Here is a 17,479-nt window from a genome sequence, read left to right as displayed (position 1 = left end):
AACCTGAAAGAAGGCCAGTGTGATATTGTTGCTGAGAGCTAAGGAGAGTGTTGAATGAACTCAAGCTGTGCAAATTGGAGAGATCAGACTATGCAGCATCTTGAAATCTGGACTCTGCAATCCGTGTTAAGGATTTTTACCTTATTCTAAAAGTCGCTAGAGGATTTTAAGCAGGGTTAGGGGGAGAAGATGGGGAAAAAGAACCTATATGATATCTAATTGAAGTTTAAGGTAAACCATGAAATGCTACCTTTTGGGGAAGTAAGTGAAATAAATAACAAAGTTCTTAAAGGGTAGATACTTCTTTTCCTGTGACTTTTCCCTTTTTCATGTCTCTAGGTGACATTTCTGCTTTATGGTCACTGCGTTTACGAGTTGGGCTGTGGAATTAAATAACAGAGGATCCATATGAAAATATCACACCAGTGTCCACTTACAGAACAGTTATTCACTGTAACAGAACTTTAAGTTAATCTACTTTGTCAGTCATAATTAAAAATATAAAGCGATAAAAAACAAGTAAAAGAAAGCTGCTACCCTTTCTTATTGAATATTTAATATACTTTGACTCAGTTGTATTCAGTTTATTTTCAGCTGCTTTTAAAAAGGCTCTGTTAATAAGTTTTGATAGAGAATTCCAACTGACCTTATTTTCCTTGAATTTGGAAGAGGCCTCCTAAAGAAAAGGCCTGTTACAGAAGAATAAGAAGAGATGACAATTTTCCATTGTTTGTAGGGCTGTCATGTTGAAGAGGCAATGGACTCATTTGGTTCATTTCTGGAATATAGATGTAGGGCCTAGAAGTGAAATTTATGGACTGGCAAAGTAAATTCAGAATAAGGCATAGTTTTCAAGTAATTAGACCTATTTAAGAGCGGAGCTTTCAATATCTAGGAATAGCCTAGCAGAATCTGCACTTTCATCTCAAATTTTAAGAGGAATTCCAAGTCAAGATTCTTATTGTTTTTGAAGCAAAACTCCATGTATGTTACTGCTTGTCCCGAAGCAAGTCTTTTTCTCTCTCGTCTTTCCATAGTAACTTTTGCCTCTGAATTTTGACTTTCACTTTCAACTGTGAGATAGAACATCCTTTTCCCCTTTGCGACTAACGTCTCAGAGCGAATATCTCAACCACCTTTCCCTCAGAAATAAGGTGAATTACTGTAAATATCAAACATGAAAAAAAATCATCGAAAGAAGTTAAACTATGTTACAAAATTGAAAATTAACTGATTTTTTGACAAAGTGCTGGTTGAGTCTGAGGCAAATGAGAATATTGCTGGCATTCACTTCGTTATGTAATCCAGTTGTTTGTATGTTATTAACCTTGTTTCTCTTTTCCTTCTCACTCTAATATGGGATTTAAAGTAGCTAGAGCAGGCTAAGTATCAGAGATTGTATACTGTAAACTCAGAAGGTCTAAGAGTAACTGGGCAGTGGCTAAATTAGTCATAGATTTAAATAAAGTCAAACTGAAAAGTCTGTGAACTCTCACTTCAAACCCTGGTTCTAGACACTGTCTCGGGTAAACATGAGCAAGTCACTTGACCTTTATCAGTCTCAGTTTTTCGATCAGTAAAAATGAGCATAATAACATTACTCAACATATGGGGATTTTGTGAGGATTAAATAAGATGGTTCATATATCAACACAGCACTTGGTATATTAGAAAAAAATAAATTTTCCATATTAATATTATTATAAAGTACAATGTCTTATTCTACTGCTCTAATTTAGCCAGCAGGTAAAATAATTTCCCTTCTTGGAGTATCGTTTTACTTGAGATTTTAGCATAGTTTACAGGGAAAAGAGCACTGGGTGAAATTCTAGCGGTTTTCTGGCTTTCTTCTTCAAGTGGCTAGAACATTTCAAGAAAAGAAGGTAAAAGAAATTACCACAGAAATGACATACTCCAGACTGACTTAAGTAATATGTGACACAAGATACACCTAATCAGATATAGATGGGTTTCAGGCATGATTCTAGGAAAAATATGTTGTCCATTTGTTAACTACAATTTGAGCTCAGGGACTTTCCTTTAATAATCCCTGAAATGAATAAAAATCAATACTTCCGAAACTGATTATTTCATAGGTCCTGAACCAATGCATATAATTTATTAAATGACAGAAACATGCAATCATATGTACATGCACCCACCAGTAACAGTGTGATATACCAGTATAAAGTTCTGTTTTAACTTCAGCCCTTTGCCACCAAGGAGTTACAGAAATTTTTACTGAGGATCCCTTAACTAAGTGTCTCAATACGGGTTCTATTCAGGAATTTCCTCTATCATCATTCTTATTCTGAAAATTTTAAATCTTCTTTATGTTTTATCCTGTCGACCTCACATCAGAATCCTTACTGGACCCATCATTTCTCTATTCCAGGACTATAACAAAGTTAACTTTTACAATTGACAGCTATTGAATAACTAATATTTAATGTCATTTTCTTACAATATTCTAACCTTGAAAGATAGATATAATATTTCATTTTTATGGCTGAAGAAACTGAGATTTGAACAGATTAAATTCTTACTCAAGGTCATTGGGCTAATGAATGTCGAAGCTACTTTAAATTCAGTCACTATGCCAATCCCATCTCTTCTCTTTGGCTGAATAACTAAACAATCATTTACCATGAGAAGCATTGTTAATCTCTTCTCATCATTCCTACTACTATTCATTCACTCATTTAGAAACAGTTAGTAAACATCTAATATGCACTAAGCACTATTCTAGCTTCTGGAAAACAACGGTGAGACCATAAACAACGTTCATATTCTTCTGGGCTTTTAGACTCTTGGATGAAGAAAAATAATAAGAAAGTAGGTTAAAGAGTCAGTATAATTCCAGATATTTACAAAAGCTCTGAAGAAAATAAGAGTAATGGAAAAGAAAGTGAAAAGAAAGGCAGTAATATTACAAAAATCATGTTAATGTCTAGGATATAAGTTAATGTCTCTCTGAGGAGAGAATATTTAAGCAGACAGGTATTAAGAAGAAAGAAACAAATTGTATGAACGTGGAGGGAAGAAGGTTCCAGTCAGAGCTAATAACAAGTAAAACATCTGAATAGGAATAAACTTGCAGTGTTTGAGTAATGACGCAAAGGTCAATGTGCATAGTATGTAGTGAAGGAGAGCGAGAGTGGGTTTCGGTCAGGTAGGGTCTTGTCCACCCTGCTATAGAGTGTGAATTTCATTCTGAATGTCACTGGAAACCATTGGAAAGTTTTAAAAAGAGGAATCATATGATACTTGTTTTCTATTCTAGAAGTTTTGTAGGAACATGGAAAGTACAGTAGCAAAGAGAAGAATTAGGTGGCTTTTGCAAAAATCTAGGAAATAGCATCAGAATCAGTGGGTTAATATCTATAAAATGGATTTCAGTGTCTGTTCTTTCTTGAATTGATAGAAGGATCCTGATGCTGCTAGAGTAATTTTACAATCATAGAACCTCTGACCCTTCCCCCTACAGAAAAAGAAAACTGGCTGCTTTGTGTTATTTAATCCAAGTTTCATTTATCTTACTATGTAAGAGGGAAAATTAATAATTTCATCTGAACTTTGGTTTTTATGTATATCTCTAGTGACACAGCAGGAGCAGAAATGACTCAGAATCATTTGTCAGCTATAAAAATGCACCCATGTGACCTCCATAATTTAGATTTACGGTGATGATGTGACACTGAAAAGCGGAAATCATATGGGTGCATTGAGAAATCAGTAGGGGGTGGAGCACAGGTGGCATTATTTATTTAAATTTAGGGGAAAACCTACAAATAGAAAGTAATAATTCAGAAAGGAAACAAAAAATTATTCTGGGAACAAGAAGACATTCAGATAGCTAGTTTGCTATTGTTTGTTGGTGGAGGTATAAAGAAGAAGGGTTCTTGGCATTTGTTAATAATTCATGGTTATCATAAGGTTAATCTTTGAATCTTGACTATTCTGTCTTGAGAGGATCCATGGATATTTATTTTTCTTCACTAAGAATCATTTAGGGGCCGGCCTCACGGTGCAGCGGTTAAGTGTGCATGTTCCAGTTCTCGGCAGCCTGGGGTTTGCCATTTGGATCCCGGGTGTGGACATGGCACCACTTGGCATGCCATGTTGTGGTAGGTGTCCCACATATAAAAAAAAAGTAGAGGAAGATGCGCATGGATGTTAGCTCAGGGCCAGGTTTCCTCAGCAAAAAAGAGGAGGACTGGCAGTAGTTAGCTCAGGGCTAATCTTCCTCAAAAAAACAAAAAAAAAGAATCATTTAAAAGGCACATCTTACAAACATTTGTGTTCTCAGATTAAATCAGTAGATATGTTGGTAACAAATAATCTTGAAGGAAACATGTATATCACAGTGCTGGACAAAGTCATGTCATTTGAATATACCTGTATTAAAAATAGTTTTAAGCTTTGCCACAACATAAAATAACTAATACAAAAAGAAATGATGCGGGCCAGCCCTGTGGCAAAGCGGTTAAGTTTGCTCCCTCTGCTTCAGTGGCCTGGGGTTTGCCAGTTTGGATCCTGGGTGCAGACCTACACACAGCTCGTCAAGCCGTGCTGTGGTGGCATCCCACATAGAAGAACTAGAATGACTTGCAACTAGGATATACAATTATATACTGGGGCTTTGGGGAGAAGGGTTAAAAAAAAGAAGAAAAAAGAAGATAATTTCTTAAATTAAACATTTGATTTTGACTTAAGTGTAGATTCTCACGCAATGGTAAAAAATAATACAGAGTCCACACATGCATTTTCTACCCAGCTTTCTCCAAAGGTAACATCTTACAAAACTATTGTACAATATGGCAGCCAGACATCACTACAAGAGTTCTATCATTAAAACTATCTCTTTTGTAGTCACATCTACCTCCCTCTCCTCTCCTCAGTTCTCTAAGCATTCTTGACCACTAACTTGTTCTCTATTTTTAAATTTTGGCATTTCCAGAATGTTATATAAATGGAATCATACAGTATGCAGGCTTTTAAGGTTGACGTTTCACTCAGCATTATACCCTGGAAATTCATCCTATCTGTTGCAGGCATCAGTAGTGCATTCCTTTTTATACTGAGTGGTATTCAATGGTATGGATGCACACAGTTTGTTAACCATTCACCTGTTGAAGGACAATCAAGTAATTTTCAGGTTTTGACTATTATGAAAAAAACTGCTGTAATCACTCATGCACAAATTTTTCTGTGAAAAGCAGCTTTCGTTTCCTTGGGAAAAAGTGCCTAAGAGTGCACACAACTTGGGTGGTGGTTGCCTGTTTAGTTTTATAAGGAATTGTCAAACTGTTTTCCAGATGCCTGTGTCATTTTACCTTGCCATCAGCAATATGTGAGGGATCCAATGTCTCTATGTCATCACCAGCATTTGGTATCGTCATTATTTTTTATTTTAGTCATTCTGATAAGTGTGTAGTGATGTCTCATTATGGTTTTAATTTGCATTTCTATAATGGCTAATGAGGTTGAACATCTTTCCACATGCAATCATGTGTCGCTTAATGAAGGGAATATGTTCTGAGGAATGTATCATTAAGTAATTTTGTCATTGTGCAAACTTCATAGAGCGCGCTTACGCAAACCTGGATGGTATAACCTACTACACGCCTAGGCTGTATGGTACTAATCTTATGGGATCACCATCATATATGCAGTCTGTTGTTGACTAAAATGTTGTTATGCAATGCATGGCTGTACTTATTTGCTGTCATTATATCCTCTTCTGTGAAATGTCTGTTTGTGGTCTTTTTCCCATGATCCAATTGGATTTTTTTTTTAGTGTTGAGTGTTTATAGTTCTTTATATATTCTAGATATAGTCTTTTGTTGGATATGCAGTTTAAAAATAATTTCCCACAGTTTGTAGCTTGTCTTTTCATCCTTTTCATTTGGGCTTGAACAGAGTAAAAGTTTTTAATTTTGATAAAGCTAAATTCATAAGTTTTCCTTTGATGGATCATGAGTCTTTCTTTCTTTCTTTCTTTCTTTCGTTTTTTTTGAGGAAGATTAGCCCTGAGGTAAAATCTGCCACCAATCCTCCTCTTTTTTGCTGAGGAAGACTCCTCCTGACCTAACATTCATGCCCATCTTTCTCTGCTTTATATGTAGGATGCCTGCCACAGCATGGCTTGATGTGTGGTGCATAGGCTCGCACCCAGGATCCGAACTGGTGAATCCTGGGGCACTGAACCGGAATGTGAGAACTTAACCACTGAAGCACCAGGTTGGCCCCTGGATCGTGAGTTTTAAAGCCAAGTCTAATAACATTTTGGCTAGCCCAAGACTCTGAAAAATTTCTTCTATGCGTTTGTAAAAGTTTTAAGTTTTATAGTTATGTCTATGATCCCTTTTGGAGGTTCATTTTTTCTTTCCCCTTTGGATGTCCAATTGCTCTAGCATCATATGTCAATGTCAGAAAGGCTATCCTTCATTCATTAATTTCTTTTGCACTTTTGTCAAAAATCAGTTGGGAATAATTGTGAGGGTCTATTTATGTGTTCTCTTTTCTGTTTCACCTATCTATGTTTCTATCCCTTTGCCAATATCACAGTCTTGATTACTGAAGCTACATATTAGACTTTAAGATCAGGTAGAGTGCTTCATTCTACTCTATTCTTCTTTTTCAAGATTCTTTCCCACTATTCTATGGCTTGTGGCTTTCCATATAAATTTTTGATTAAATTTGTCTATATCTACTAAATATCTTGATGGAATTTTGATAGAAAATGCATTTAATCTTCAGATTAATTTAGGGAGAATTGATATCTTTACTAGGTTAAGTCTTCTAATCCATGAACATGGTATTTCTCTCTATTTATAATTTTCAGCATATAGATCTTATGCATTCTTTGTTAAGTTTATATTTAAGTATTTCATGTTCTTAGGAGTGATGTTAAATGTTATTGTGCTTTTAATTTTAGTTTCCACAAACTTATATTTAGTAAATAGAAAAGCAATTGATTTTTGTGTGTTGATCTTATATCTTGCAAATTTGCTGAACTCACTCTTGGTCCTAGTGGTTTTGTTGTTATTGTTATTTTTAGATTCATTGGCATTTTCTACATAGCCAATTATCGCATCTTCAAACAGAGTCAGTTTTACTTTTTCCTTCTAATTAGTGTGCCTTTTACTGATTATTTTCCCTTACTACAGTGGCTAGAACTTTCAGTACTATATTGAATAAGAATGCTGAGTTTGAACATCTCCATCTTTTTTCTGATCATAGTCTTTCATCCTTAAGAATCCTGCAGATTGTTTTGTAGGTGATCTTTGCAAAGTTAACATAGTTCCACTCTATTTCTAAGTTACTGAGACTTTTTTTAAATCGTGAATGGATGTTGGATTTGTCAAATGTTTCTTTCTCCATCAACTAAAATAATCATATGATTTTTCTTTTTCAGCCTATTGATATGGTGGATCACACTGATGGTTTTCAAGTGTTGAAATAGTCTTGCAACACCTGGAATAAATCCCACTTGGTCATGGTTTATAATTTTTTATACATTTTTCATTTGATTTATTAATATTTTATTGAGCATTCTTTGAATCTAAGTTCATAAAATATATTGGTCAGTAGTTTTTATTTTTTGTATTGTCTTTGTCTTGTTTTGCTATCACGATAATACTGCCCTCGTAAAATGAGCTGGAAAGTGTTTCCTGTTCTTCTATATTCTAGAAGAGATTGTAAAAATTTGTGTTAAGATAAGTTGTACTTAACAGAGACTAAATAATGGGGGCAGAACTTCAAATAGCATGCAGCCTTGGGTACCTCCTCTTTATGACTCTATTAGGAAATATGTCATCCCACTAAATCTAAGGCCTACCTATATTTTTCTAAAACATTTTCATTCTTTTAATTATTATATCATTGTTATGAATTAGATTGTTCATTACTTTCTAGATGGCGTTTTGATATTAATTATCTTAAAAATACATGGAATCCAAAAGTTTATGCATTAAATTTCTTCATTCATCACATCAAGTTATCTTTAAGGTCTATTTTGGTGGAAATTCAGAAATACCTTCTCTTTCTTCTCTCCTTCCTCCTCCCTCTTAACTATTCCCATGAAGCTCTTTTTTGTTTGTTTCTTCAATACCCTCTCTTCCCTGCACACTGGTCCTGTTTCTTCTATGTACAGCCAAGGTCCTCAAAGTTCAACCATGCTCCAAATGCCATCTTGGTTATATCTTAGTGAGTAGCTTAAGTCTTTTTGATTCTTCAGAGTAGAGGAGATAAGATGAAACATCCCGTCTCTTGCTAATATTGTCCATTAGCCATAACATGTATTGGATTATGAGAAGTAGTCTTGATCTCTACTTTTTACACCTCCAAGTTTCTAATGGGGTGGTGGGGGGCACGTGCATGGAGAAGGAGTTATAAAGCTGTTTGAAATGAGCAAGGGAGAAAATAAGACTAGAGAAAATAAGTGAGAGAAAGAAATTGGAGATAAACACTAGAAATTAGAGAGGCAAGATTGAAATCTAGGATAACAGGGACATTCTCTGATATGGTTTCAGTGGCTGAGACATAGTAGATGAACAATAAACATTTGTGACATGAAGTGATGTGAATTAGAGTTAGGAGAGTACAGTGTTAAGGAGAGAACAGGCGTATGAGGCATTGAGAAGGAAGAGTATAGCAAGTTTGGGGACCAATTGGATATGGGAAGTCAAAGATAAACCTTTTCAATGATCACAATAAGGTATTGAGTCTTGGAATTATAGAGGTATGAGACTCAAAAGAAAATTATAGAAGAGGAAGAAAAGATAATTTAGATTCTTGCTTCACAAAGTATAGTCTACAGACAGTTAGCAACCGTGGACCTGGGAACTCATTAGAGATATAGAAACTCAACCCCTCCTTATCCTTGGAAACCTACTAAATAAGAATCTACATATAAATAAAACATTCGAGTGATTCGTACACACATTAAAAGTAAAGAAGCACTGATATATGATTTATATAAGAAAAAATGTGGATGGTAGCAAATTTAAAAATTTTTTGGCAGTGGCAAAACATTTATTATAAATTACTTGATGACATGTCCAGTAGTCCTGATGTCCAATTGTTAACATAAATGTTTTAAAAAATAAACATTTGTGGAATAAATGAGTGAACAAACAAAAAGCAGGTTGGTAATAGAAAAACAGCAGAGAAAATAAAGTAGGGAGAAATGACTTCCCAGTTTGCCCGGTGTGTTTGCCCATACCTGACCCAAATCTCCACAGTCAGACTATCTGCTCCACCTCTCTTGTAACAGAAATTGCAAAGTCCCTCTCCTTTCTCTAATCAAGACCTTTCTGTGCATCTAAGTCCTAATGTGCTGGCAGCAGAAAGCCCCATTTTAGCCTTCCCTACAAGGATTTAGCAGAGAAGGCTGTGCTAGGCACTGCTTTCTTGTTATTTCCTTGATTATTCCTACTTGAAAGTGAAACTGCCTATATTGAGAGTGACTTCAGATGGAGATGGCAGAACTATCCAGACAGCAGGGATCTGGAGACCAAGCTGCTCTGGGGAGTTTCTCTCCCGTGATTATGCAGAAGCAGTCTATGGTACAGCATTCTGTCACTTGAAAGTTGTTATCTCTTAAACAGGGGTGGGGATGCGGGCCTCCCTTGATAAGCCATACTCATTTTGTCACAGATTATTTCAAATTTCTCAGCTCATATGTAGAAGTTATACGATTTTTGACACAAGGGAAAATGGAGCAATGCCTTCTAGAGCAGATGTCACAGTCAATGTCATAAGATGCCAAGAGCCCTTGAAGGTTGTGGAATTTGTAATGGAAAAGAGGTGTTTCTATATTAAATAATATACCACTTTGAGAAGAGTAGAGTTTTCTGAACTATATAATTCTTTGACTTTTCTATGGTAAACCAGTGCTAAAGGTAAAGGGATTTGTGGCACTGGTAGTGGAATAATGAGGTCAAACAAGGTGGTCAACCACATCAGCCCTACAGGTCCTCTGGTCAGTGACCTGGGTCACTACCATGACTTCCATGTCATCAGAAAGTAAAGATTGCAAAGCCATATTGAGAATGCACAATTTATCTCAATAACTTTCAAATCCTTTCATATGCCTGCCTTGAATATATTGATTTTATGTTTTAACAACAATTGACACACTAAGCTTTATTGTTTACATGATGGTAGACTGGACAAAATGAAGACAATGAGGATAATGACAACCCATTTAAACTCCTGTCATGAATCACTGTATTGCAAAACTTCTAGTAGCTTAATACATTAAAATGCGAATTACATTAAGTAAGAAATATATTTGGATTTTTGCAGACCAATGCAATGTCCTTTTAAAAAATGTTGATGTGATCATGCAGTTAATTCTGATAGTAATTCACAAAAATCACATTTTTTCATGCCCTTTTCCACAATCTAGACTTGGAGATTGCAGTAATAGAGAGGTATGAAAAAATAAAAACAAGTTTAAGTGCTCAGAAACAAGTATCTTTTCTAATTATGATGCATCAAGGTGCAAAAATTTCATTCAGAAAAGCCAACCATTGCTATAAGCAGATAAATAAAACAGTTTTACAGCACTTTTATAAACAAAACCAGCTAGTCTTTACTAAAAATCATTTACGTATGTACAATATCTATTTTAGAAAATTAGTGTCTTTGTGAAAATGATTCTGAAAGTGTTCGCTTAATACATATTATTAAACCCATATAAAAAATTAAACCATTTTCAATGACATTCCACGTTCAACTTACATTGGGAAACTGCACTTGAAAGGTAAATAGGTCAATTTAATTGCTTTTCTCTTAAACCAGGGATAAGGCAGTTTCTGTTTCCACGGCTCTCCTTTTTATCCATTCTGCTTCTCTTGTTAATGTTATCACAGGCACATTACACAGATGCAGCCTGACCTGCCTGCACATTACGACCTGGCTCTCTTGTCACTGGGAAGACGGGGAAGAGGTCAGAGACGGTACAAAGAATATTTTTTTAAATGTGTTGCTTTTCTAATCTGTACTAAGCCATTATGATGTTAAGAGACATATAAGCTGCTCCATTTAGAGTCAGCATTAATCGCTGTGTAAGAAATCACTCTGCATTGGAAAAACCTGTAAAGTTTCCCCTAAAGTAGAAATACGTCCTTCTCCCACATGCAATCAATATGATTATGGTGCAATTACGCTTCTGAAGATTCATCTCAGAGGTGGAAACAAAACCCACTTCACATCACATCATAACGGTGACCAACACAGGATAATAAAAGTTTATTTGACAAAATTCACAGAGTTCTCCCTTTGGAGAGGCTGCCAAAGGTCAAGGTGGAAACAAAAATGGAAAAGACCAGGAACAGCGAAGTTGAGTCCGCCAAACATTTAGGCCAGGAAGTATTTCAACAAGTTTTTAAGCAACCAATTTCAGTAACTTGGTGTCTCTAATTCATCTTTCTACAGGCAGGGAAGATTTGGAGTTTAAACCATGAAAAATGGAATACCCTTAAAAAAGGGAAATAGCTTGAGCCAAGAGTTTCTTTCTATGAATTCATATTTTATACTCGTGCACAAATGTGTATAGTACTCTGTACAGAAGATGTCCTTCAGTGTGGTTCCAGGGGCCTTTGTCAAAGAACATGTTGATCCTACTATAAACACTAGAGATCATTCCATCTGTACGAGAAACAACTATGCATATGTTTACGTAGTGTCAACCATATCAACAAAAACACAGCTATTGACACTTGGCTAAATGATAGGCTTTCCTGGTCAGAGATGTAATCAGAATATGGCTTACAAAAGAAGGAAAAATATGCAACTGGCTTTTATATTCACAGAAAAATGAATTGTTCAGTGTGGCAAATATGAAAGGAGTTCAAATTCCAGAGAAGGGAAAAATGTCAAAATGTTATAAGTCTCCTGAGGTGCAATTTAATTACTGCAGCAATTTTAGAAAAATAGAGTCACAGAGTGAACAATGCTGCCATGGTTTCTAACACATCAGCTCATATATATATCATTTTTCTTGTTTTCTTTCCAGTTGGAGGTTTCTTCAAGTGAAGAAGCTGCCCTCCTGGTCCAAAACCTGCAGGGAGGACCGGGCACCCTGTAAGACCAGCCGCTCGGGACTGTCATGCTAGAGCTTCTGAAGCTAATGCAGGGGGGCTTGAGCTGCCAAAGCTTGCACTAAGATTACTGACAGTTTATTTTTTCAAATCCAATTGTGGCCGTAATGGTGCTGTTTCTAAAATGAGAACTAGTTCCAAAACTTTCAGTTTGAAGACCCTAAGCCACTTACCTGGAACTCAATGCCAATACCCGCATTGAATCTGTGTTAAACTACACCCCAGAAGTGGCTGAAGCACTGTTGCCAGCCTTGCTATCCTAAGTGTTGGAGTGCTGGTGATGGCTGCTTCATTGTGTGTCACTGAGAAGGGTGGGTCTAATAGTAACCCTGGGTGCATTCTGCCACTTCTTGGCTTCTGCTGGCCTGACTTCAAACAGATCTATAGCATCTCCCAACATTTTTCTGTAGTGAAGGTAATGTTCTTCCAGCCCCTTTACCTTTTTTTTTTTTTTGAGGAAGATTAGCCTTGAGCTAACATCTGCCACCAATCCTCTTTTTGCTGAAGAAGACTGGCCCTGAGCTAACTCCGTGCCCATCTTCCTCTACTTTATATGTGGGATGCTTGCCTCGGCATGGCTTGATAAGCGGTGCATAGGTCTGCACCTGGGATCTGAACAGGCAAATCCAGGCTGCCAAACCGGAGTGCGCGAACTTAACTGCTGCGCCACCAGGCCAGCCCCACACCTTCACATGTTTAATAATAGGCTGAAGTTGTACAGCCAAAGCTACAAATTTTTCTCAGTTTCCTGCAGAGCCCTTGACAAATCTTGGGAGGTTGCGTGAATTATTTGTTTAAGTGGCAGGACAGTTTTCCAGTTCTTCAGTCTGCTGTGTGTGCTGCTAAAGCTGCACCTGAAGTTGCTGAGCTGTGATTGTGAAGCAGTCTGAAGAAGCTCTATGTATTTTCATTTTGAAGTCCGGATAATAGTTCCTGGGTTCTGAAAGCTGTGTCTGCCTTGTTTAGCCCCTGAGTAATTTCTATTTTCAAGTTGTTGATATTGAGAGTTCTGCCTTTTTATCTCATCTGCTGGCAGCCAATGGCAGAAGTTGCTTTAAAGCCTTAATACCTTCTTATACTTTAATCCTTGCTTTAAAGATTTCTTTTTGTATCCACTTTTGTTCCTTCACAAACTTCTGAAGATTTTCCACATCCTGGACAATGACGTGAGGGAGATTTTCATCCTTTGGTACTTTTTTATCATCTGATCATGTTCCCTTTTTGTCACTTTTTATATGATGAACTACTGAAATCTACATCACTAAGGTCTTCATTGGCCACAGTGAAATAGCTACAGCAGTTACCAATGGCATGCCGATAGCATCCTGTCCAAATTTGGATGTTGCTGTGTTTGGATTTTGGAAAAGCAAACCTCCTAAAGCAGCTAAGGCTGAGTGTAAGCGTGAGCACACTTGGAAATCGAAGTCTAGGTCTAGCCAGCCCTAGAGAAGGGGTTGTTGATGTGGTTGTTGTTTTTGCTGTTGTTCCACCCAAATCATGTGGAGTAAATCCCATGGAAGCTTCTGGAATTGATAACAGAGTAGGTGAAACAGTGCCACCACCAGCTGAGCGCAGGTAATAAGTGGAGTAAATGGTGCAGCATTCGCTGCAGGCCTACAGATTCCTAAACTGGAACATGTCATAGCTGCAGATGTTGTGTCTGGCCATTCCCAGAGTTAAGCCAGTAGTTACAGTCACTGGCATTCCTGTATTTTTTCCTTCTAGAGTGAGCCCAGTGGCAGGCTCATATCCAAAAAGCACAGTTCCCAAAGCTTTGAAGGAGCAAACGTGGATGCTGAAGTTGCAGATGTAGAATTCCAAAATTGAAACTGCCAGAAGAAGCTCAAACAGACCCTGGCACTTAGGAGTCTGTTCAGTGGGTCTTTACTCCTTGAATGATTACAGCGTGGGGAAGAGTGGTGGCACTAGCCTCCTCTGTCCCAGATATGATTGTCTCACGGGTGGCTGTGGTGGTGGAGCCCAGTGTGATGCAGATGCCCGTGAACTTGGCTGGGTTCTCGCTGCAAGGGATTTGAGACCAGGCTTTCACACACCTCAAAGCTCAAAGCCTCACACATTTTCAGACCCAAGCTGTCAGAATCTTCCAGCCCCAGTGTGGAAAGCCACAACTAGGAACACAGGCTGATTTTATTTTGTATCACATACTGGTAAAAATTTAACGCAGATATCACCTAACTTTTAGTATTCTTGTCTCTAAAATAGTAAGTAATCGTAAGACATTAGTAATGCCATTATTGTTGCTTATCTGTCTATAATTTTCTTTTTTAGGTCACCGTATATTTTCTGTTATCACATAATGTTTTGAGTAAAGTTTTCTCCATGTTGAGTAATTTTCTTCTTTTGTTTCCTCCATACTTCTGGTTTGCGGTAAAAAGACGTTTTCTTTGATGCTTCCGTCTTTACAGAAGTATGTAAATAGACTTAAAGTTCACCTCTTAGTCATTGTTAACTATAAACATCACTGTTGTTTCTTGTCTGCCTTTCTAGTCCTCTCTCTATCCTTGATATAATTTACTTTAACAAAGGGCTCTAGCACTTGCTAACATAGTTTTGTATGCAAGGTTTATTCCCTTGTATTAGTCATCTGCTTCATATAATTACATAAATTTTTAAGTAATTAGAGCAGAGCTAACATTACTTATCTGTACAACATCAGTGAGCTAGTTTTTTCAATAAACAAAATATACTACTTCAGATTGATAAACCATGAAAGGATTTTAATATTTTCCAAAAAAAGGGCCTTGCAGACAATACTTTAATGATGTTTGTATGCATACCAATAGCTTTCCATATTTATTGGAAAAAGCATTTTTCAAATGAGTTTCGAAGCTTTAGATTTGAATGTCAAGTATGAGTGTGGGCCCTTGGGAAATTTTTCTTTCTTTCAGAACTTCACTTTTTTCTTCTGAAAAATAATAACTAATATTCACTAGAAAGAAGTTTGAAGTTGTTAAATAAGGTAATATTTGTAAAGCAGTCAGCAAAGACCTTGACTCTTAGGATGAGCTCCGGAAACGTATAGTCCCTCAGTTCTCGCTTTTATGTAACTGAATCCTTGTAAATCACATCATTGTTATCGTTTGTTGTGAAATACAAAACTATACTTTAGTACTTGTAGAGAAATGTGGTGGGCTTTTTTTTCTTTTTTAGTAAAGACCTCCACATTTTTATAGTGGGAAGTATTTCATTCTTGGCTGTTTTTCTTTTCCCAGTACAAAAGATTTCCGTGAATTGTTATTTCAGTTTTTCTTAGCTGTATAATACACTTCTTTTAATGGAAAATATTAAATACAAAGAGTTCACTTTAAAGATCTATCATGTGATTTACAATGTATTCTTTGCACGTGGACATGTAATCTTCTCTTTACTAAACTTTAGAAAAGACTAATTAGATCGGCATTTACCTAATGAAAGTGCTTTTAGTACCAAAGTGACATAAAAGAAATAAGAACAACTCTCATTAGCTTGAAGAACAGTTTGATTCCATTTAAGAGCATATGCTATGTATTGCTTGCCCTGCTCCGGGTTCTAGAGACATCAGTGAAGAAAACAGAACCTTCCTGTTCTTGGGAAACTTACATTCCAGGGGGTAGTGGGGGGATAGAAGACCAGCAAAGAACCAGCATCTCGAGTAGCGAAAAGGACTTTGAAGAAAAATAAAGCTGGATGATGAAAATATTATCTGGCACCGATGAGGACAGGGTGTGGTTTTAAATGGAAGCCAAATCTTCTCTGATAAGGAAAATGAATGAAGTGAGGGAAAAAGACATAATAATATTTTGTGAAACTGTGTTTCAGGCAGAGGAAGCAGCAAGTGCACAGGCCATAAGATGAACGTGTGTTTTGTGCATTTGATAAGCAGAAAAAACCCCAGCCATATGGCAGGAGGAAACCAGCAGCAGAGGAGTAAGACATGATACCGTGGAAGCAGCAAGGCTCCAAATCACGTCGGCCACGTAGACCACGGGCTGCACTTTGGATTTTATTCCACATGAAACCGGGAGCTTTTAGAGAAGGCTGAGCAGAGAAGTGGTTAGATCTCATTTTTGTATTTGAAAGATCACTGCCAACTGTGCAGTTAACTGACTGGGAAGGAACAAGGGTAGAAAAAGGGAGACTAGCTAAGAGCCTGTTATGTTAATTCAGCTGCTACCTGATGCCGGTCTGGATTAGAGAGACCGGGTAGAGAGGTGTGAAGCAGTAGAATCTAAATACTTTTGAAAGTAGAGCAAAAATAATTCCCTTATGTGAGACTGTGTATGAGATGTGAGAGAAACATTTTCTAAGTTCCTGGAAGAAGACACAAAATAGGAACTTCTTGGCTCAATTAGTGTAACAGTCCAGAAGGAGACCAGGCTCCAGGGACCTATGATCAGTGTTCTGCTCTATTGTTTCATGATCCTCTTGGCGTTATCATCCCCTATCGGTGGGCCTTACCTTCAGATGCCCCATCTGTACGGCACACTATTCAGAAGGGAGAACTTTTCTTCCAAATGCCGTCAAATGAAAATCATAAACTTCCCTCTGTCAGATGCAATTAGATTATATCTCTAGATGTGAGCCAATCACAAGGGACGGGGGAATGCCATATGCTGAGAGGGCTTCAGAGTGTCCTAACAGTGGACTCAGTACTCCAAACGTGTCTTAAAAATCCTTTTGGTTGCATCAACGATCTACTCAGAAACTTAAGTTTTCTGGATAACCACACGTAATCTACTAATCTACTTGACATCTCGACTTTAAAAGCTATTTGGTTAATTAGAGTTGTGTTAGAACTGTGCAATAAGTATGACATAGTCATCTCACACCAATGCTTTTGCTTGTGTTTTCCTTCATTTGGAGCACCCCTTCCTCTTTAACTTGTGTTGTGTTGTATATTATTTCTGTATCTATATTATAATCATCCTCGGTGACAAGCAGAAGCCCTGCTTCCTCCATAAAGCCTTCCATGAATACTTCAGCACTCACTGCTCTCTCCATTTGTCGATCATCACATAGTATGGAGCATCTAGATGGTAGTCTTTCACTTAAGTAAACCCTATGTAATGTAGGTTTTGGAATTCACTAATTGAGTTGTATGTGTCTTCTTTCATTAGATTTTGAGAGCCAAACCTGAGAGGAAGGAACTAGGACAAAAGCTAATTTTGTGGTCATTCATAGGGAATCCTTTCGGAGAACATATTTGTCTTTGAATAAATATTTAATAGAGAAGATAGCAACATGCACTTATTCTATTGATAATTAATTTTTAGTATTTTAAAAATATAGATTTTGATTCATTGATGCATGACTAGAGCATCCCCTGATTACTGCTAAGTATGTTTTGCTACCAATAAGCTGGCATA

The 17,479-nt window shown here is 37.0% G+C and overlaps 1 pseudogene; it reads right to left on the bottom strand.

Annotated features, from left to right (window-relative positions):
* The window catches only part of LOC138923128 (nucleoporin p58/p45-like), a 38,157-nt pseudogene extending 21,043 nt beyond the window's left edge, over window positions 1-17,114 (bottom strand).
* Window positions 17,115-17,479: the final 365 nt, after the last annotated feature.

Source organism: Equus caballus, chromosome 2 (genome assembly GCF_041296265.1).
Source record: "Equus caballus isolate H_3958 breed thoroughbred chromosome 2, TB-T2T, whole genome shotgun sequence".
Lineage (NCBI taxonomy): Eukaryota > Metazoa > Chordata > Mammalia > Perissodactyla > Equidae > Equus > Equus caballus.
Note: the sequence above shows the minus strand (reverse complement) of the source record. Positions and strands in the feature narration are given on the sequence as shown.